Source organism: Lissotriton vulgaris, chromosome 4_1 (genome assembly GCF_964263255.1).
Source record: "Lissotriton vulgaris chromosome 4_1, aLisVul1.2, whole genome shotgun sequence".
Lineage (NCBI taxonomy): Eukaryota > Metazoa > Chordata > Amphibia > Caudata > Salamandridae > Lissotriton > Lissotriton vulgaris.
The window spans coordinates 876,662,197-876,684,851 of record NC_141691.1 but is presented as its reverse complement, the minus strand read 5'-3'; the positions used below and the strand labels follow the sequence as shown (position 1 = coordinate 876,684,851).

The 22,655-nt window shown below is 41.0% G+C and overlaps 1 pseudogene; it reads left to right on the top strand.

The window, feature by feature from the left end:
- Nucleotides 1-923: 923 nt before the first annotated feature.
- LOC147722679 (uncharacterized) overlaps nucleotides 924-22,655 on the top strand; it is an 83,882-nt pseudogene continuing 62,150 nt past the window's right edge.

The window sequence follows — 22,655 nt, the reverse complement described above, 5'->3', positions numbered from 1 at the left end:
CGAATAGATTGAATTCTGAGAAAACCTCTCTGCTACTTGAAAATATTGGATTGATAGATATCAACATCAATTCCCCCTCCTTCCCCACGTATCATTTAGGAAATGTCTGTTCCTGTATCAATTGGAAGATTATAGGGAAATGACAATAATAGAGGAAAATGTAAACTAGATTGTGTCATTTATTAACTATCTGCTTTTTTATTAACTATGGCTGCTAAAACTATATTCTGTTTTGATGTTAGACTTTTTTAACCTGTATAAATGTGTGAATTTGAAATGACATGCATTCTTATTTTTATAGATATTACGTGGCTACTCCAGGAAGAAGGCGCTGGCCGCCGAAACGCGCGTAGAGTCATATAATTTCGCCACTTATCTATTATAGATAAAGAATCAAGTTTTTATACTGTGTTTTAATTTCTGTTTAATGATGCTTATGATAATGTACACTGTAATGTTTGATTTTTAACTTTGTGTTATGTGAATATATTGCTTACTGTCTTAAATATTAAATAAAAAACGATGTCTTTTAGTCAGCTGTAGCAAATCACTTATTATCTTTTACCATTAGGGTATTTTAAATATTAATTGCCTAGGTTGTTACTTTGCACATATATCGTTTTCCCTGACCTAGGAATTATAAGATTCATATCTTCAGGGGGTCCTTGTTAAATATACACAATTTCTCCCACAGCCTGTCTGTGCAGGGCTTTTCTTGTAGCAAAATTTGTTATATCTAGTCCTCGCTTGTCATTTCCCTGTATTCTTCTATATTTATATTCATTTCCACACTCCTAAAATCCTTTCCATCAACAATATGGCCCTCCAAAAAACCTTCGGGTTCACAGATGAGGAGTTCGAAACACTTGTGGGAACATCATCTACTTTCGGTAGTACTACCACAAATTCTAGTCAACATAATGATGACACCAAAAAAGTTAGTAGAACTCAAAAAGAAATTGAAAAGAATTGAAGCGCATGGAGAATTCATGCTGGCTTATTTACGGCTAGGCATTATCCCCATGGGTCTCAGAGTGAGAAATATCCCTGGTCTCTTTGTTCACTACAAAGCATTTCTAGACAAATGGAGGAGAATTGCTAGTAGATGTTCAAGAGACCTGATGATGCTCATCGTTGAGACCGCTAAAGAACTAGCCGCAGAAGTAAGATCAGAAGTAGAAGACTTAGAAAATAAGATCAAAAAAATAGGCAGTATAGAAGAATTAATGAAGAAAATTGAAGAGTGCAATAAGGAATTAGAATCATTCACCAGTTATCTTGAAAAAAGAAAAAATTACAAATTACTGAAAGACAAAAGGTTTGCCACCATTGAAAACACCTATCCCTATCTGAGACCAGATTTTTATCAGCAAAATCACTACACTACTGAAACTAGGGATCAGCAACAACAAAAACAACGTGTAAATACTTTTTCAGAAACCTCAGACTCAGAAAATGAAAATAATGAGGGTTACTATGATTCTGACCTGATCTATAACCGAACACCCAATAGAGGAAACCGTAGACAGCCTTTTTTAGGGAACCGAGGGGGTAGACGGGGACGCCCCAGAGTTCACTTCCAGGGTCAACCGAGAGGGAATTACCAGCTACAACACCACCACCAACAGGAAGAACCACAATTCATTCACGAGACCAGAAGCAGACAATGTTGGAAGCAAGGCATGTGATCCCAATTTTCAATCTAACTAAACTAGAACTAGATAAATACAGCACTAATTTGTTATCTAAAGGACTATCCTATGTTCCACATTCTACAGTTAATTTGTTTGAGATATACTGTGATGTAATCTCATTCTTTCGTAAAATTCGTCTGAAAAAGTTCTTTGGATCTAATACCACTATAGAGGAAGAACACCCCTCTATAAAACCCCTTTGTCTTACATCAACTTTCTGTCCAGGCCTTGAACAATTAGGACCTGAGGTAGCGACCTTTGAACTAGTCGTTCTCAAAAAATTAGACCAGGCCTTAAGATTTATCCCTAAACCAATCTACAACTTAGAAAAGGAAGAACATCAAGCCTTAATATCCCTTTCAAACAATAAAGATCTCACCTTCAAAGGGTGCGATAAAGGAGGTGGTATAGTGATCGTTGACACCTCACAATATGAAGTCAATATGCTAAAAATGCTAGATGATCCAACATTTTACGTCCCCCTGAGATCTCACTCCATGATAAATGTATCCAAGAAAATTATGTCCCTAACTAAATCGGCCCTAGAAGATGGATTTATTGACACCAAAGAATTTGACTTCCTAAACCACCATCAAGGGAAAATTGCCTGTATTTATGGTCTCCCTAAAATTCATAAACATGCTAGCAACCCCCCATATCGGCCCATAGTTTCAACAATAGGAACGCCAACTGAACCACTTTCAAAATATGTGGACAATTACTTGCGTCCATTTATCCCTAAAATAGATTCTTACATACGTGATACAGGCAATATGATACAAAAAATTGAAGGAATTCCCTTTAATTCCAACAATGAATTATTAGTCACAATGGACGTCGAGTCTTTATATAGCAACATTCCACTAGTTGATGCAATAAAAACTACTAGTTGGTTCATTCATCTACATCAGATTCCATGCCCGAAAGAATTCTTGCTTGCCTGCCTGGAAATTGTACTTACAGAAAATGTTTTTGAATTTGGTACCCATTTATACCGCCAAATCAAAGGTGTCAGTATGGGGGCTTCAGTGACCCCATCAATAGCCAACATCTTTATGGCAGCCTTCGAAAAAGAATTCATTTACAATGAGATTGCCCCCTTTTACGAGTCCATCTCCCATTGGTCCAGATACATTGACAACATCTTTTTTGTCTGGACCGATGGGAGAGAGACTTTGGAAGAATTCCTCCAATGGATTGATGGAGCAAACCCCAACTTACACTTTACCTCCCATGTTAGTAATGAAATGGTAGAATTTTTAGACATAGAAATCACAAATGATGCAGGAAACTTAAAAGTAGATCTCCACACAAAACCCACTGCAAGGAATACATTACTCCACTATCGTAGTTTTCATCCTAGAACCCAGAAAAACAGTATTACCTTTTCCCAGTTCCTACGAGTCAGGCGCAACTGCACAAACTTGGATGACTTTGACAAATAGGCTGCAATAATGAGGACAAAATTTATTGATAGGGGCTATCCCCACCGTTTGATAAGAGACTCTTACAAACGAGCATGATACTACGATCGGGATTGTCTTCTAAGAACAAGATCCCCTAAATCTAATGATCAAATAGTCTGCATAACAAAACATTCAACCCTAAATGAAAAAGTAAAACAAGTCATAAATTCTAACTGGCACATTTTAAATAGCAATTGTTCGAATGACCAAAAATTAATGAAACCCCTCTTTGCCCACAAAAGAAATAAAAATATTAAAGAATTCATTGTTCACTCGCGCTTTAGAAAAAATACAAATGAAGAAATTTTGAATCAGAGATCCATTTTAACGAACAATCCATTAAAAGGGACTTTTCCCTGTTCCTCATGCAATTCATGTGGAAATATTTTGCGAGGAGAAGAATTTGAACATAACGGACACAAAACCAAAGCTAGGGAAATGTGGAATTGTAAATCAAATAATGTGATTTACTTCATACAATGCCCTTGCCACCTAGGATATATAGGTGAAACTTCACGTAATGTTCAGATACGTTTAAACGAACATCGTTCAGCTATAGGAACCAAAAAAACTGCATGTCCCATGGTAAAGCACTTTATAGAGAAGGGACATTGCGCTGACGATTTCAAATGGAGAATTTTAGAGAAAATTCACACTGCAGACTCCAAAGGTGGCATGGCCATTCGAAAGAAAAGAGAGGTCTTTTGGATTTTCGTGTTTAATACCTTTCGCCAAGGCTTAAATAACGAAATCCCGTGGGAGCATGCTATCTGTTGAGGACTTAATACCGAATATATTGAATGTATGTCCACACTACCTGATAAAAATTTTTATCAGGTCACTCAGTGAAGAATCCTGAATTGCACACTAGGTTTTAAGTTAATGACCCTAAGGATATAATAACAGATGCAGAATAGAGATGAAACGTAGCCTTGTAGAAAAATGATGAAATGATTTCTGAATCGAATAGAATTAAAATATTTAGCTACCATAAATCCTTACAAAATTATATAGAATATGCAAATCCCCCCCTTTTTTCGTCGTGCAAATTTAAACAACATTAATAAAAAATTAGCAGTAATAAATGAAAAGCGCTAAGCCTTATTATTATAATACTAACGACACACCCCTTTTTTCCCCCATACATTGAAACTACAGAATGAGAGTCTTTTTTCACTTTTTAAACCAGATTCAGCAAGTGTTATTTCTCCAATCAATGGAGCTCACACTAAACTCCGTGAATGATAGACTGTCAATCATGGAATCCAACTTAAAATTCCGCTAATGTCAGAATTCCAACCATTAAAAATTACACGTGAATACTACCACTCCATTACTATTATATAATTGAAACCATCATGTGAAACTCCGTTGTTAATATATAAGTGAAACTACCATGCAATTTTCGCTGTTTGCTCGTAAACATAAACTTGGTGAGCGGGAGTTGTCCAATCACTGGAGCACACGCAAAACTCCGCAAACGGTAAACCTCCAATCATTGAGGTCGACTTAAAACTCCGTATAAACATTAAAAACTACGCGGTGACATTGCCGCCCCATGAGTAATACGACGTAACAAATAAGTGAAAACAGGTGCTAAGGATTTCCACCTATTAACTTGGGCATATATACCAGAGTTGCAAACGGGTTTTTGTTCATTATTTTCCCGCGCTTGCAGTTGCTAGACGTAGTTACCCGCCACCGGACGTAGGGAGCCCTGCCGACCATCCTCAGGTGAGCCTCGAGACTGAATCCAGCCCCCATGAACTAAAATTTAGATTGCATATAATGGAAGTTAACAAAACCCTCCCCTCCTCTCTCTCCCCTTTCTCTCACAGGCAGGGAGATCTTTTAATACCAACCCTTCCTTACAAGATTTGAGAATCTTTTTTAACCTCATCATACCTCTGAAGTAGAGGAATTCGACATTCTAGGTAAGATGGCCAAACAGGATACTCAGAGACCAAACTGCTAGAAAACAGAAAGATAGATAATTAGTTCTTACTTTGATTATTCTTTTATAGGCAAATAGGAGGCTATATAAAGGCATACCTTGCCAACATATAATTTCCAAGAACTGAAGAATATATTCATAATATCAAGAGAACATTATAATTCCCAATAGGTAAGATCAAAACTAAATAGAAACAATCGAATATTATTCCATTTTAGTGTGTTTATGAGTAACTTTATCTTCTTCATCGCCGTTGATAATAGAAAAATGAATGCTTCCTTATCTCCCTCTATGCTGTAAAAATAGATCCTAGAATATCCAGAGAAGAGCTCATCCTTGGATCCAATAGAGTGCTAATCTACATAAAGGGTTCCGGTTGGCGGACGTTGAGTATTTATCATCTATATCAAATAGGTAAAGTCACCTGAAAGTAATCTCTTGAATAGTAACAATAACTAGAATACTCTATATAGAAAACTAACAGTCAGCATGACCTCTCCTCTTTAAAGCTTCGGCAACACCTGACGTGGAAGAATTCATAATAAGAAGCAGACATATTACCTGGTTGTTTCTTTAAAACAAAAATTCTTACTAGTGAGTATCTGTTTTCCAAAAATGATATAAAAGAAGTGTTTCAAATGTTTCAATTTTGAGTGACTTTTGAATAATAAAAATCGAAAAAAAGAGGAACAATAATGCTGTTTTTCATTGGGTATTTATATATTTTTCCATCTTATATCAATATCGATATTCTCTCTTTTTTTGTATCCAAAAGGGCTATTGCCCGTCATTATACATCTGACCCCTTACCATATATCGAATAGATTGAATTCTGAGAAAACCTCTCTGCTACTTGAAAATATTGGATTGATAGATATCAACATCAATTCCCCCTCCTTCCCCACGTATCATTTAGGAAATGTCTGTTCCTGTATCAATTGGAAGATTATAGGGAAATGACAATAATAGAGGAAAATGTAAACTAGATTGTGTCGTTTATTAACTATCTGCTTTTTTATTAACTAGGGCTGCTAAAACTATATTCTGTTTTGATGTTAGACTTTTTTAACCTGTATAAATGTGTGAATTTGAAATGACATGCATTCTTATTTTTATAGATATTACGTGGCTACTCCAGGAAGAAGGCGCTGGCCGCCGAAACGCGCGTAGAGTCATATAATTTCGCCACTTATCTATTATAGATAAAGAATCAAGTTTTTATACTGTGTTTTAATTTCTGTTTAATGATGCTTATGATAATGTACACTGTAATGTTTGATTTTTAACTTTGTGTTATGTGAATATATTGCTTACTGTCTTAAATATTAAATAAAAAACGATGTCTTTTAGTCAGCTGTAGCAAATCACTTATTACCTTTTACCATTAGGGTATTTTAAATATTAATTGCCTAGGTTGTTACTTTGCACATATATCGTTTTCCCTGACCTAGGAATTATAAGATTCATATCTTCAGGGGGTCCTTGTTAAATATACACAAAAGCTTTATCATTCATGTGCAGGGGCACGTGGCCCCCCACAGCCCTGGTGCACTGCTTGTGGGGCGATGAGGTCCTCTTGTGTCTTGAGGACCTCAGGACAAAAGTGGACTTCATCCTCCAAGCAGCAGCGCACCAGGAACTGCGTTTGCAGAGTGGTGTAAAAATGGGTGTAGACTCGGACCACCTCTCTGTAATCCAGCTCTGTGATGCTTGCTGGAGGTACCTGTTGGGCTAGTTGGCCCCCAGGGACCGTTACTATTCAAAAGGAATTAATTCTCTAACTTACAACGTGCCAGGGGGCGCGTTTGCATAGTGGTGGAGAAAGGGGGCATGACCTGGTATGAGAAGTTAGCAATCCTGCTGTGTGGGACTTACTGAAGGTAATAGGAGGGGTAGTTGGCCCCAAGGTTTACATTGGGGGCTAACTACCCCTCCTGTTACGTCCAGTAAATCCCAAACAGTGGGATTGCTAAGAGGTGTTCAGAGGCCACGCTCACATTTTTCTACCACTCTGCAAACGCGACTGCTATGTTATAGTTATGAATAAACATTTAAAAACCTTTGAAATTCACTGAAAAAACATAGATTTCAGGGACAATATAGTTAGAAATTAGCATTTCAAAAAACCATTGAAATTCACTGAAAAAGGATGTTATAGTTAGAAATTAGCATTTAATTTTTTTTAGAAATTCACTGAAAAAAACAAAGTTGTAGTGACTTTATAATTAGAAATTGGCATTTAAAAAGCCTTAGAAATTCACTGAAAACATCATAGGTTTCAGGGACATTACAATTAGAAAATAGCATTTAAAAAACCTTAGCAATTCACTGAAAAAAACATAGGTTTCAGGGACCTTATGGTTCGTTGGACATTTCACTTATATCAAACCAAAGAAATTCGGCTGTTAGTAGAGCTAACTATAAGTTGCAATGCACTGCTGGTGACATCACATATTACATTATTCATGAAGTGCTAGTGACATCACAGATAACATAACTGATGACATTGCAAATTACATCACTGATGGAATCATCCATGTGATCATCTGATGTACATCTTCACACCCTAACAAAACCTTTCGTACACCCACTCTAAAATACAGACTACCAATATTGAAACCATAGACACAGCAATATTGGTTCGTACATGCCCACTCAATGATTCAAACATCTAAACACACATCCACCCACTAACCCATACAGTTACTCATACACGCAGTCATTTATAAATACAGCCACTGATATATCCACTCATACACCCATATAGACACTCACACATTGCCATTCACCCAAAGAGTTACTCAAAAACCTAGTAAGTCACCTAAAGAATTAATTACACTGCCATTTACTCACCTATACAGTTAAACACACACCACATCACTTATTCATACAGACACATACTGACTTCAACTATTACTGACATAAGCACACACTTATCCATGTAGCCACTGTCCCAATCACTCACTGTTACACATACTCACTTATATACTCCCAACACTCACAACTACAGCCTTTCACAAATGTAGTCACTTACATGTTTACTACTAACACATCAATTCACTCACCAACACAGATATAAGTACACTCACTCACTGATACACTACCTAACACACGCACTCATAAACACATACACCCAGTGAATCACCCACTCACACATCCATACAGGGAGTCACACACACCCCCACCCACACAGACACTCAGCCACCTATACAGGTTCTCAGAAAACCAATCATTCTTCAATATACATTGGCATATAGATATAAAGTTCTTGAAATTTTCAGGACATCGAAAAGATGGAAGAGGCTTTTTCAGGGTGGCTACTCCAGGCTGCGGACGCTCACGCCCCCTGTACCTGCTTTCCCCGCTCCCGCCCCAATGACGCCCACAGGTGGTTTTCACCTCTTTTGAAAACTCACAAACTTGAGGTCCGCCAACTGGAGCGAAAGTGGTGCACAGCCTATTCAGAACAAGATAGGGCCAACTTCTGCAAAGCTCGAAAAAACTATCTAAAGCTTATTTTAAAACACAAAACCGACTATTTCTCGGAGAAAATTCTTAAAGCCCAGAATCAATCTAAAGAACTATTCAACATTGTGGAAGACCTCAGCACCAGTGACAGAACTTCCCTTCCGACAGTACCCACTCAGGAACTTTGTAATTCTTTAAACTCCTTCTTCTTTGACAAAATCTGCACCATTAAACAAAACATCCCCACCACTCAGCCTCCACTTTTATTTGCAGACATCTTTTATAACCCTGTTACCCTGGACTCTTTCCCCCCCCATTGAAAACGCTAATTTATCTAAACTTCTCTCTAAAATCAAATCCGGCTCCCCTGACGATATCCTGAAAGAGGTGGGCACCAGCATTCCTGGGGGTCTTTTTCCCATGCTGAATGGTTCACTTGCTCAGGGCAAAGTTCCAAACAACTTTAAAAAAGCCCTCCTTATTCCCCTCATAAAAAAGGCAGGAGCCAATCCATTAGACCCACTCAACTATAGGCCCATATCTTTGCTGCCATACTGCGCCAAACTCCTGGAGTCTCACGTATGCGACAGCATCTCCACATTCCTTGAAAAATCGGAATATCTTGCACCTAATCAAGCCGGTTTCCGCCCTTGCCATTCCACGGAGGCAGTCATCCTCTCGGTGCAGAACACCCTGAGGCGGAATGCGGATGAAGGGATCCACCAGGCTCTGGTGCTTTTAGACCTCTCTGCTGCTTTCGACACGGTCGACTATACCATCTTGGTCGACCGTGTCGAACAGGCAGGTCTCAGGGGCCCTGCACTGAGCTGGATCCGTTCATTTATCACTGACCGAACTCAATCGGTCAGACTAGGCTCCTTTACTGCTCCCACCATTTCTACCATCTGCGGAGTACCTCAGGGCTCTTCGCTGTCTCCCCTGCTTTTTAATTTGTATCTGCGCCCTCTTCTGTACTCCCTCAGGCACGCTAAGGTCACCATTTTCAACTACGCCGATGATTTACAGCTCATCTTTCCTTTGAACACCAAGGACTCTGTGGTAGAATTCCAAAACACCATGTCCCACATTTTGAGTTGGATGAGCTGCAATCATCTAAAACTTAATCCAGGCAAGACCGAACTGGTCTTGCCGGGACAGAGCGCCCTCAGCTGGAACCCTGGCTTCTGGCCCACATGCATGGGCGCCCCCCCATCCAAATCATCCTCGGTCAAGAGCCTCGGCATTTTCATCAGTGAGGACCTTTCTCTGAAAAAACAAGTTGGAGCTGTTGTTTCCTCCAGTTTTTTTCAGCTGAAGAAAATAAAAAAAATCGCCCGCTTCTTTTCCCAAGCTGCCCTCACTCAGATCATTATCTCCCTGGTTTTGTCCAGATTGGACTTCTCCAACAGTCTATACCTTGGGCTCCAAACTGGAGAGCTTAAACGCCTCCAGCTGGTTCAAAACCAGGCAGCCAGACTCCTCTTGAACATTCCTAGAAGGCAGTCAGACCTGGCTTGAAACAACTACATTGGTTCCCGGTCGAGCAACGTGTGGCCTTCAAAGCTGGGTGTATCCTTTTCAAATCTCTACACGACATCGGGCCCATTTTCATTAGAGACCTATTTAAAAAATATAGCCCCCCCCCGTAATCTCAGGTCTGCTCATAAAGCCCTTCTGACTATCCCTCCTTACAAGAAAAAGCGTCTCGGAGGCAGCTGCTTTGACCATCTTGCCGCTGTCCTCTGGAACTCTTTCCCTCTTCACTTGAAACTTAGTGATAACATCCTCAGCTTCAGACACGCTCTGAAGACCTGGCTCTTTTCCCAGGCGCATCACTAAGCTGCCTTATCTTCACCCACCGATGGCCACGCCTGTTCCTTACCACAGCGCCATGAAGCCTCCGGGCGTACGAGCGCTTAACAAATGCCAAATAACATTAACATTAACAGAAATACTCAGTCACTGGATGATGTCATCAGTGATGTCATTTGAGATGTCATCAGTGATGTCATCCATGATGTCACTGAGTGTGAGATCTGGGGTCTCTAGTTGGCAGAGGTAGGTACCAATGTCCAAATAGGGACCATTGTTTCTAGACAGGGTAAGGGGGATACACTCTTTGGATAAACCCTGCTCACCCCCTTTGCTCACCCCCTTGGTAGCTTGGCATGAGCAGACAGGCTTACCAAAGGCAATGTGTAAAGTAGTTGTACCATCACTCGCAGTAACACAGTAAAAACACCACAAATGGACTCTATACCAGTTTAGAAAAATAAAGTATTTTTATCTAGACTGCACAAGACCAAAATGACAAAAATCCAACATTCACTGTTCCAAAATGAGTCTTTAAAAATGGTTCAAGTTTTGCACCAAAATAATCCACAGTTGCGTCACTTTATGCCGAAAGTACCTGCAGATGCAACAAAAATTCCAAGCGGCAGCTGCAGCATCAGAAAACAAGGAATGCGTCACTCCTGAGACCCTGGGGAGGCGCTGCGATAAGCCCACTGCACGCAGCTGACGGCTTGCTTCAAATCCGGTCTGTATGGGGAGCAATACTTTGTATGGATTCCGGCTTGAAGGTTCTCCGGTAGGAAGCACCTTGCACAGGCACGGTGCAACTATTTTCGTGACGATCTTAGGTGCAGCGGTGATGCGCGGGGCAGCGTTGATCCTCTTCTGTCGCCGCTCCTCGATGCGTTGGCGCTGGACTCTGCAACGATGTTGCAAGCGATGGGATGCGGTCCGCAAGCAAGTGATGCGATGGTGTTCACAGTGACGACAGGCTCAGCGACGATATTCACCGCAACAGGAACCTTCCTGCACCGGGGCGATGTGCTCTGCATCAAACGATGCGTCGGTTCTTGCATTGGCAACAGGCGCTGGGACAATGTTCGCGCCAACAGGAATTCTCTCGCACTGCCGATGATGTGCTCCGCAAGTAAGCAATGCGTGCAAAATTGTAGATCTTCTTTTCTTATTTTTCAACTCCCCAAACAGCAGGAAACAACTCCAGAGGCCCCACAAATAGATCAACCACTCTAGGCAGGTCAGAACTCACACAGAAAAGTTCAGGGGGAAGCTGGGGGTACAGCCCTTTTGTTCCTGAGACTTCTTAACAGGAGGCCAGCTATCTTCAGGCCCTTGTAGATCTCTTCAAGCAGGGGACACAGCAACTGCAAAGTCCTTCCCCTCTCCTAAGCAGAATAGCAACTGCAGGTCAGCCTACAAACACACTACAAGGCAGTCCTTCCTCTTCAGTCTTCCAGCTTTTCTCCTTGGCAGAGGTTCCTTATTGATTCCAGGATGATCTAAAGTTTTGGGGTCTGGGTATCCCTTTTTATACCAATATTCTCTTTGTTCTCTGAAGGCAGAGAGGCCTTTGCCTAGACCAAACCAGTTCTGGTCAGCCCTGGAGCACTATATTTACAGGACTCCTTCTTTCCTTTGAGAGAGAGGGGCAGGGTCATCAGCAACCCAGCAGGAGGTGGAGCCAGCATGGTGGAAGGCAGGCACAGCCTATTTAGGCCCGGGTTCTACCCCCTCCCAGAACTCAGGATGCAGATGAAGCTAATCAGCCTAGTGCTGACTCACCCAACCTCCTGGAGCCATCCCAGCCCCCGTCACTCACAAACCAGACTGTCAATTCACAAACAGGCAAAGGTACACAGAAAGGTCAGACAGGAAAACAGTCACTTTCTAAAAGTACTGTTTTCAAACACGGGATTTAAAAACCATCCTTCTTAAAAGATGGGTTATTAAATTCTGAGTTCTGGGATACCAGACTTCAATTCTCTATCTTGCTCCTATGAGAAGATACGCAGGTAAAACATTATACACAGCATTCCCCATTCTGGCCTATAGGCAAGATAGCCTTTCAATAGTGAAAAACAAAATTAGCAGTATTTCACTATCAGAGCATGTCACCCACACTTTTACATGCTCTACCTTTCACATACACTGCACCCTGCCCAGCGGGGTACCTTGGGCCTTCCATCGGGGTGTCCAATATGTACAGAAAGGGAAGGGTTAGACCTGGCCAGTGGCTACACTGGTCAGGTCAGTATGGCAGTTAGCAACTGCACACAGGCACTGCAGTGGCAGGCCTGAGACACCATTTTAGGGCTACTTATGTGGGTGGCATAATCAGTGCTGCAGGCCCACTAGTAGCATTTGCATCACCAACCCTAGCACACTCAGTGTCCTTTACTAGGGACCTACTGATGAAACAAATCTGCCAATCATGGATAACCAATTATAATAGCAATTTACCCAGGGAACACTTGCACTTTGACACTGATCAGCAGTGGCAAAGTGCACAAATACACTAAACCAACAAAATTGAAATCCAGCACAGTGTGAAAAATACAGGAGGCAGAGGCAAAAAGTCAGGGGCAACCACGCCAAATATGCCATGTCTAACACTGAGCATGTCATGAGTGATGTAATATGTGTTGTCATCAGCAGTGCATTGCAGGAGTGCAAGTTATAGTTGGCTCTACTAACAATTACAGACAAATTTCTCTGGTTTTATATGAGTGAAATGTCAAACTAACTACAACGTCCCTGAAACCTATAGATTTTTCAGTGAATTTCTAAAGTTTTTTAAATGCTAATTTCTAAGTATAGTGTATAACGCCCCTGAAAACTATGCTTTTAGTGAATATATATATATGTTATAGTTAAAAATTAGAATGTCATTTGGGATGTCATCAGTGATGCCATGAGTGATGTCACTGACCATGTCATGAGTGATGTAATATGTGACATCATCAGCAGTGCATTACGGGTGCGCGAGTTATCGTTAACTAAACTAACTATAACGGGGGAATTTCAAAGGTTTTGTATGATTAAAATGTCCAGCTAACAATAACATGTGTGAAACCTATAGTTTTTTCAGTGAATTTCTAAGGTTTTTTAAATGCTCATTTTTAACTATAACATGTGTGAAACCTATGTTTTTTTCAGTGAATTTCTAAAGTTTTTTAAATGCAAATTTTTAACTATAACGTGTGTGAAACCACTGGTTTTTTCAGTGAATTTCAAAGGTTTTTTAAATGCTAATTTTTAACTATAACGTGGCTGAAACCTATGGTTTTTTTCAGTGCATTTCAAAGGTTTTGTAAATGATAATTTTTAAATGTATTAATTGTTATTTTTTTATACTAATTTACTACATTGTTTTGCAGTATTTATTTTTAGATATTTTATTTTTTAAATTACATTACTTATTTTTAATATGAATAGATTTTTTTTGTAAATATTGAAATTGTAATTTTTTTTATTTAATATTTTTTGAATTTATATATATTTTATATAGCAGGCAATGATATCCTATGGAAGGAAATTTAAGTTACTGGTAAGTACAGTTAAATTTACTTTTCAGGAATAGTAGTGAGCTGAAAGATGCAGCACTGAGGTATCACCTGATAACAGGAGAGTAAATTGCAATTCGTAGTTCGACTGATTTTTTAGGAATTTTTAAGGTTCCAAAACTCCACACTTAGATGAATTTCCAAGTCAACCCAGTCAATGTTAGCCTAAGGAACAAAATTCAAGTTATTGTAACTACTATTAGAATTACTTTTCATGATCAGTAGTGGGCTGAAAGGTGCAGCACTGAGGTCTCTCCTGATAACAGGTGAGTAAATTGCAATTCGTAGTTCTGCTCATTTTTTGAGGAAATTATTAAATTTCCAAAACTCCACACTTAGAAAAATTTCCAAGTGAAACCAGTCAATGTTAGCCTATGGAAGGAAATTCAAGTTACTGTAAGTATGGTTAGAATAATTTTTCAGGATCAGTAGTGGGCTGAAAGATGCAGCACTGAGGTCTCTCCTAAAAACAGGCAAGTAAATCGGAATTCGTAGTTCAGCTGATTTTAGAGGAATATTTGTACGTTTCAAAAAAAGACAGAAACTTTTCTGGTGAAAACCACACAATAGATTCTTATGGAAGGAAATACAAGTTACTGGTAAGTACGCTTAGATTTACTTTTAAGGGTCCGTACTGGGCTCAAAGATGCAACACCGACATCTCTTGTGATAACAGGTGAGTACATCAGAATTTGTAGTTCCTCTGATTTTAGAGGAATAGTGTGCTCAATAGTGAAGGAAGGGGGTGGGGCCTGAGGTGACATGTGTGCAAACATGCTGTCTGGCGCGTTTTAGATTGGGCAATTAATTCCTCTTCAAGCCTGAGGTCCCCTGTGAGCCAACTAGCCGACCAGGTACCTCCAGTATGCACAAGGGAGCTGTGTTGCAGAGAGGTGCTCAGAGGGCACGCCCCCTTTTTATAACACGCTGCAATGCAGCTCCGTGGCACTTAATGGAGGTACCTGTTGGACTAGTTGGCCCCTAGGGAACCTCTGGATTGAAGAGGAATTAAGTCCCCAACTTAAAACTCGCCGCAGGTCATGTTTGCACACATATCACCTTAAACCCCGCCCTCTACCTTCCCAACTGTGCAAAGGCGCCTCGTAGCGCGTTCTAAGTTGGGGGATTAAGTCTCCTTGCATGCTGGGGGTCCCTGGAGGCCAACTAGCCCAACAGGAACCTCCAGTATGCGCCAGGGGGCTGCATTGCATTGAGGTGTAAAAAGGGGTGTGGCTTCATTACACCTCTCTGCAACCCAGCCCCCTGGCACGTTTGCAGAGAGAGAATTAATTCCCCTTGCATACTGGGGGTCCCTGGGGGCCAACTAGCCCACCAGGAACCCCTAGTATGCGCCAGGGGCTGCGTTGCACAGAGGTGTAATGAGGCCACGCCCCTTTTTACACCTCTCTGCAACTCAGCCCCCTGGCGCACTTAGAGAGGGGGAACTAATTCCCCTTGCATATTGGGGGTCCCTGGGGACAACTAGCCCACCAGGAACCTCCAGATGTGCCAGGGAGTTGCATTGCAGAGCGTTGTAATGAGGCCACGCCCCTTTTTACACCTCCCTGCAACGCAGCCCCCTGGTGCATTCACAGAGGGGGAACTAATTCCCCTTGCATATTGGGGGTCCCTGGGAGCCAACTAGCCCACCAGGAACCTCCAGTATGTGCCAGGGAGCTGCATTGCAGAGAGGTGTAATGAGGCTATGCCCCTTTTTACAACACTCTGCAAAGCAGCTCCATGGCCTTACTGGAGGAATCTGGTGAGCTAGTTGGCCCCCAGGGACCCCCAGTATTCAAGGGAAATTACTCCCCCCTCTGCAAATGCCCCAGGGAGCGTGTTTGCAGAGTGGTGCTGGGAGGGGGCAGGGCTTGAGGTGACAGATTGCACCACTCTGCAACACAACCCCTGGCGCATTTGCAGAGGGGAACTAATTCCCCTTGAATACTGGGGGTCCCCAGAGGTTCCAAAACTCCACACTTAGAAGAATTTCCAAATGAAACCAGTCAATGTTAGCCTATGGAAGGAAATTCAAGTTACTGTAAGTATGGTTAGATTTACTTTTCAGGGTCCGTACTGGGCTCGAAGATGCAGTACCGACGTCTCTTGTGATAACAGGTGAGTACATCAGAATTCGTAGTTCCTCTAATTTTAGAGGAATATTGTGCTCAATAGTGAAGGAAGGGGGTGGGGCCTGAGGTGACATGTGTGCAAACACGCCCTGTGGTGCGTTTTAGATTGGGTAATTAATTCCTCTTCAATCCTGAGGTCCCCTGTGAGCCAACTAGCCCACCAGGTACCTCCAGTATGCGCAAGGGAGCTGTGTTGCAGAGAGGTTTCAGAGGGCACGCCCCCTTTTTACAACACGCTGCAACGCAGCTCTGTGGGACCTAATGGAGGTACCTGTTGGACTAGTTGGCCCCAAGGGAACCTCTGGATTGAAGAGGAATTAATTCCCCAACTTAAAATGCGCCAGAGGGCATATTTGCACACATATCACCTCAAGCCCTGCACCCTACCTTCACCACTGTGCAAACGCGCCCCGTAGCGCGTTCTAAGTTGGGGGATTCAGTCTCCCTAAATACTGAGGGTCCCTGGAGGACAACTAGCCCACCAGGAACCTCCAGTATGCGCCAGGGGGCTGCGTTGCACAGAGGTGTAATGAGGCCCCGCCCCTTTGTATACCTCTCTGCAATGCAGCCCCCTGGCGCGTTTTCAGAGGGTGAACTAATTCCCATTGCATATTGGGGGTCCCAGGGGGCCAACTAGCCCATCAAGAACCTCCAGTATGCGCCAGGGAGCTGCATTGCAGAGCGGTGTAATGAGGCCATGCCCCTTTTTACACCTCTCTGCAATGCAGCCCCCTGGTGCATTTGCAGAGGGGGAACTAATTCCCCTTGCATATTGGGGGTCCCTGGGGGCCAAATAGCCCACCAGGAACCTCCAGAATGCACCATGGGGCTGCGTTGCAGAGAGGTGTAAAAAGGGGCGTGGCCTCTTTACACGTCTCTGCAAGGCAGCCCCCTGGCACATACAGGAGGTTGTCGGTGGACTACTTAAACCCCAGGGACCCCCAGTATTCAAGGGGAATTAGTTCCCCCTCTGCAAATGCACCAAGGGGCGTGTTTTCAGAGTGGTGCCTTAATTTTTTGGGGGGATCAGCAGTGTACGTTTACCCCGTGATTTTTGGCCTTGGGGGTCCTTGTGGGACCCCTTGAGCAGGCCTAGAGGGTCAGGGTATTTCTACCCTGTCTCCTTTTCTTTGTTTTTATCTTTGTTTCCCTGTTTTCTTGTGACTCAGTTCTACCGAGGCACAAGATGGCTGCCAACACTTCCTAGAAACGAGTGTTGACAGACAGTTGACAGCCAATCAGCATGAAGCTCATGCTCGGGAAGGTATGCGCACTGTACTCCGTCTCTAGATGTCACTATGATTTTCTCAGGAACTACTGAACGGATTTACACCATTTAACAAAAAACACAATCTGCCAAACGAAATCTACCTCTCTGCCACATTTGGTGTAATTCCTTTCAGCCGTTCAAACTGTAGCCCTGGCTAAAAGTCTCTATGGAAAATTGCATGGGGAAAACACGTTTCTGGACCCCCCTTTTTTCGGCCCCCACTTGGCGAATCACCCCCAAACTTTCAGGGAAGGAGCGGAGCTGACCAGGCCATTTTCTTGGAGAAATTAGCGAAGATTCGTCCATTGGCGCCAAATTTATTCCAAATAGAATGTTGCGGATTTCCTATGGAAACTTTGCTTTAACTATAACTACCAACTGGTGACCGCCAGTAGGTAATATATATATATATATATATATATATATATATATATATATATATATATATATATATATATATATATATATATATATATATTCACTGAAAAAACCATAGGTTATAGACCATATATAGTTAGGAATTCGCATTTACAAAACCTTATTTTACTCACACAAAACCATTGAAATTCCATATATAGTTAGTTGCACTGACTATATATCGCGCACCCGCAATCCACTGCTGATGATGTCACATATTACATCATTCATGACATGGTCAGTGACATCACTGATGACATCACTGATGACATATCAAATGACATCACTGATGACATCACTGATGACAACATCCAGTGACTGTATGTTTCTGTAAAGTTAAAATATGTCTTACATATTGAAGAATGAGTGGATGTATAAGTGTCTGGATGAAGGATTTAGTAGGTGCATGACTGACTGTATGAGTGAGTGATTAAATGTGTCTCACTGAGTGCATGGGTTAGTGACTAAACTGTCTTAATTTGTGCATCATTATGTCTGTTGTTCTGTAAACTGTTGCATGTGTTGATAAGTAGCTATATGAGTAACTATATGGGTTATTGATTGGTTGCCCAAGTATTTGTATGGGAGACTGAGTGTGTGTGTGGGTGGCTGGGAGGTGTATGACTCTGTGCATAGATGTGTGAGCAGTTGATTCACTAGATGTATGGTTTCAAAAGTGCATGTGGAAACAGCTGTATGGGCGGTTGACTGTGTGCATGAGTGTATTGGTGAGTGAATGGATATCTCAGTGCTACATGTCAAAGTAAGTACATATGTAAAACACAGTACATGTGAGAGTTGACATATATAAATAACTGTGCATAAGAGCCAGTGAATGTGTGAGTGGCTGTATGGATCATTGTGAACTTGTATCAGGGATTGTATAAGAGAGTAAATATGTGTTAGTATATGTTTGAATAAGTAAACTTTGTATAACTGTATAGTTGAGGAAATGGAGGTGTGATTGATTCTTTGCATGACTGACTAGGTGTGTGAGTAACTCCATGGATGAGTGACAGTCTGTGAGTGTCTGTTTACACTGATTGTATCTAAGGTTATATTAGAGTCTGAAGAGGTTCATCGTATTATCACATGAATGATATCATCAGTGATGTGATCAGTAATGTCAAATGAGATGTCATCAGTGATGTCATCAGTGATGTCATTTGGGATGTCATCAGTGATGTCATTTGAGATGTCATCAGTGATGTCATCAGTGATGTCACTGACCATGTCATGAATGATGTAATATGTGACATCATCAGCAGTGGATTGCGGGTGCGCGATATATAGTTAGTGCAACTAACTATATATGGAATTTCAATGGTTTTGTGTGAGTAAAATAAGGTTTTGTAAATGCGAATTCCTAACTATATATGGTCTATAACCTATGGTTTTTTCAGTGAATTTTCAAGGTTTTGTAAATGCTAATTCCTAACTATATATGGTCTATAACCTATGGGTTTTACAGTGAATTTTGAAGGTTTTGTAAATGCTAATTCCTAACTATATATGGTCTATAGCCTATGGTTTTTTCAGTGAATATATATATATATACATACATATATAAACATATATCATCTGTATATCTATATAAATACAAACATAAATGCATGCATACATATACTTATATGCATACAGATGCATGTTATTTACATGAAAGTTGAAAAAACACTAATAAAAGCAAAGCTAAAAAGCCACCTCATTACAAACAGAATGGCTTTAACTTAAACGAGGGCGAGATCTATCGCATTTTCAATGCTTGTTTACTTTGGTTCCATCAAGAAGGCATTCAGATGTGTCACACATTTGCCATAAATTCTGAATGTTAGCACTCTAGTTGCACATTAGATCACTGTAGTAAAGCTACTGCTCACCAGGGACGTCTGCTGCTGGTATTCAAAGTGCATGTTTCAGTCTGCATGTCAGAATTTTTTTAATGAAATAGAAGAGGATTTGAGAAGTCACTCAAAATGATCCCTAATTTTTCTTTCTGAAGCACTAATCATACTTTCTATGGCATTAACCCCCTCATGTTGTTCCTTTTTAAATTGAGTGTTTTCAGACTTACCACTTAATTCCAATCAAGATGGCTTCTGGTGTGCCATACTTTTGTCATAAGTAAGACTGTTAGCGCTCTAGTTGTTCTTTAGAACACTCTGGGACATTCTGTCATTGGGCTATACTTGGGGTACATCTGGGTGATATTTGGGCTACATTTAGGCTCTTTTGTCTCTGGTGGCCATCTTGGGAGACTGTATGTCAGAATTTTTTAATGAAATTGAAGAGGGTTTGAGAAGTCACTCAAAATGTGCCCTAATTTTTCTTTCTGCAGCACTAATCATAATTCATATGGCAAAATATACCCCCTCATTTTGTTCCTTTTTAAATTAAATGTTTTAAGAGTTACCACTTTATTCCAATCAAGATGGCTTCAGGTGTGCCATACCTTTGTAATAAGTAGGACTGTTAGCGCTCTAGTTGTTCTTTAGAACACTCTGGGACATTCTGTCATTGGGCTATACTTGGGCTATATCTGGGTGATATTTGGGATACATTTGGGCTCTTTTGTCTCTGGTGGCCATTTTGGGAGACTGCATGTCAGAATTTTTTAATGAAATAGAAGAGGATTTGAAAAGTCACTCAAAATGTGCCCTAATTTTTCATTCTGCAGCACTAATCATACTTTCTATGGCAAAATATACCCCCTCATGTTGTTTCTTTTTAAATTAAATGTTTTAAGAGTTACCACTTTATTCCAATCAAGATGGCTTCAGGTGTGCCATACCTTTGTAATAAGTAGGACTGTTAGCGCTCTAGTTGTTCTTTAGAACACTCTGGGACATTCTGTCATTGGGCTATACTTGGGCTACATCTGGGTGATATTTGGGATACATTTGGGCTCTTTTGTCTCTGGTTGCCATTTTGGGAGACTGCATGTCAGAATGTTTTAATGAAATAGAAAAGGATTTGAGAAGTCACTCAAAATTTGCCCTAATTTTTCATTCTGCAGCACTAATCATACTTTCTATGGCAAAATATACCCCCTCATGTTGTTTCTTTTTAAATTAAATGTTTTAAGAGTTACCACTTTATTCCAATCAAGATGGCTTCAGGTGTGCCATACCTTTGTAATAAGTAGGGTTGTTAGCGCTCTAGTTGTTCTTTAGAACACTCTAGGAGGCTGCAGTAGAACACAAAGGAATCAACTGACAGTCTCTGTCCTTGTTGGATGTACATGTTTTACTGAGAATGTCAGACTTCATTTTCACATGACTGAGAAAGATAATGTGAATTTACAGAAAATATGCTTTCAGTTTAGCTTATAGATCCCCTTCCAAATCGCTGTGGGAAAATCATGAGATATTAGTTTTCTTTCAAACAATATTCATGATATCACAGCAGAAGGTTTTTTCACATGGTAAAATCACCTTAGAACCCACCACAATTCCTAAAACGAGTATGGTACCATCAACAAATGATTTATAATGTAACTAAAGTCCTAAAACCCTCTATTAACTACAATGCTTTTTAATGAGGTGCTATCATGTATATTGGTCCCAAGATGGCTGCCAACACTTCTTGGATGAAGTGCTGACAGCCAATCAGATCAGATGTGTGGTTAGGCTCCGCCCAGATATATATCTTTTTTTGAACCTAAATTACTCAAAATCCACTGGAGCACATATATTGAGACCTAGCAAAGGCACATCGGGCTAACAGTCCCTACAATTTTGCCAAGTTTCGTGCAAATCCATTCAGCCGTTCGAGCTAAAAGTGAGGCCAACCGCCCTATGGAAATTAACATGGGAAAAAAGTGTTTTGGGACCCCCCTTTTTTCTCGGCCCCCCCTTGATGAAACCCCCCCAAATTGTCAGGTGCTGCTCAGAAAAGAAATGTTCAATTTTCCTGAAAATTTCAGCCAATTCCGTCCACAAACGCCAAAGTTATTAGACATAGAATTTTCAAAAATCCCATAGAGAAAAAATCCTAACTATATATACCTTCTGGCGACCGCCAGTAGGTAATATATATATATATATATGTATATATATATACATATCACCTACTGGCGGTCGCCAGTAGGTATATATAGTTAGGATTTTTTCTCTATGGGACTTTTGAAAATTCTATGTCTAATAACTTTGGCGTTTTGGACGGAATCGGCTGAAATTTTCAGGAAAATGGCACATTTTGTTTCTTAGCAGCCCCTGAAAATTTGGGGGGTTTTCGTCAAGGGGGGGCCGAGAAAAAAGGGGGGTCCCAAAACGCGTTTTTCTCATTCATTTTTCCATAGGGCGTTTGGCCTCACTTTTAGCTAGAACGGCTGAATGGATTTGCACGAAACTTGGCAAAATTGTAGGGACTGTTAGCCCGATGTGCCTTTGCAAGGTCTCAATATATGTGCTCCAGTGGATTTTGAGAAATTAACGTTTTAAAAAACAGATATATCTGTGACAGCGTCCCGGTTAGCGCTCCGGTTCGGGTACTTTTCGCGTACGGAACTTTGCGAAACGAAGCTGATTGGCTCTCCGGTGTCTGTCAACATTCTAAACAGTCCGGAACAGCCGCCATCTTGTCTCTCGGTAGGATCGAGAGACAAGAGGAGGAGAAAAACGAAGGGGGAATTTAATGAAAGGGGGCAAGGTAGACCCTTCTTGACCCCCTAGGAATGATGTTGGGGTTATTAAAGGGTCCCGTGGGGCAAATAAAAAAAAAATGATTTTTCGCTGTAGAAGCGCTTTCCGGTTCGCGAACCGGGTAGGAACCGGGTCGCAAAACGGGAATTTGCCATTTTGTGTTTCGTTTTAATTAAATTACAAGATGGAGGAAAAACAATGTGAGAAATGGGTATAAGGGGGTACGGGAGACGTATCCT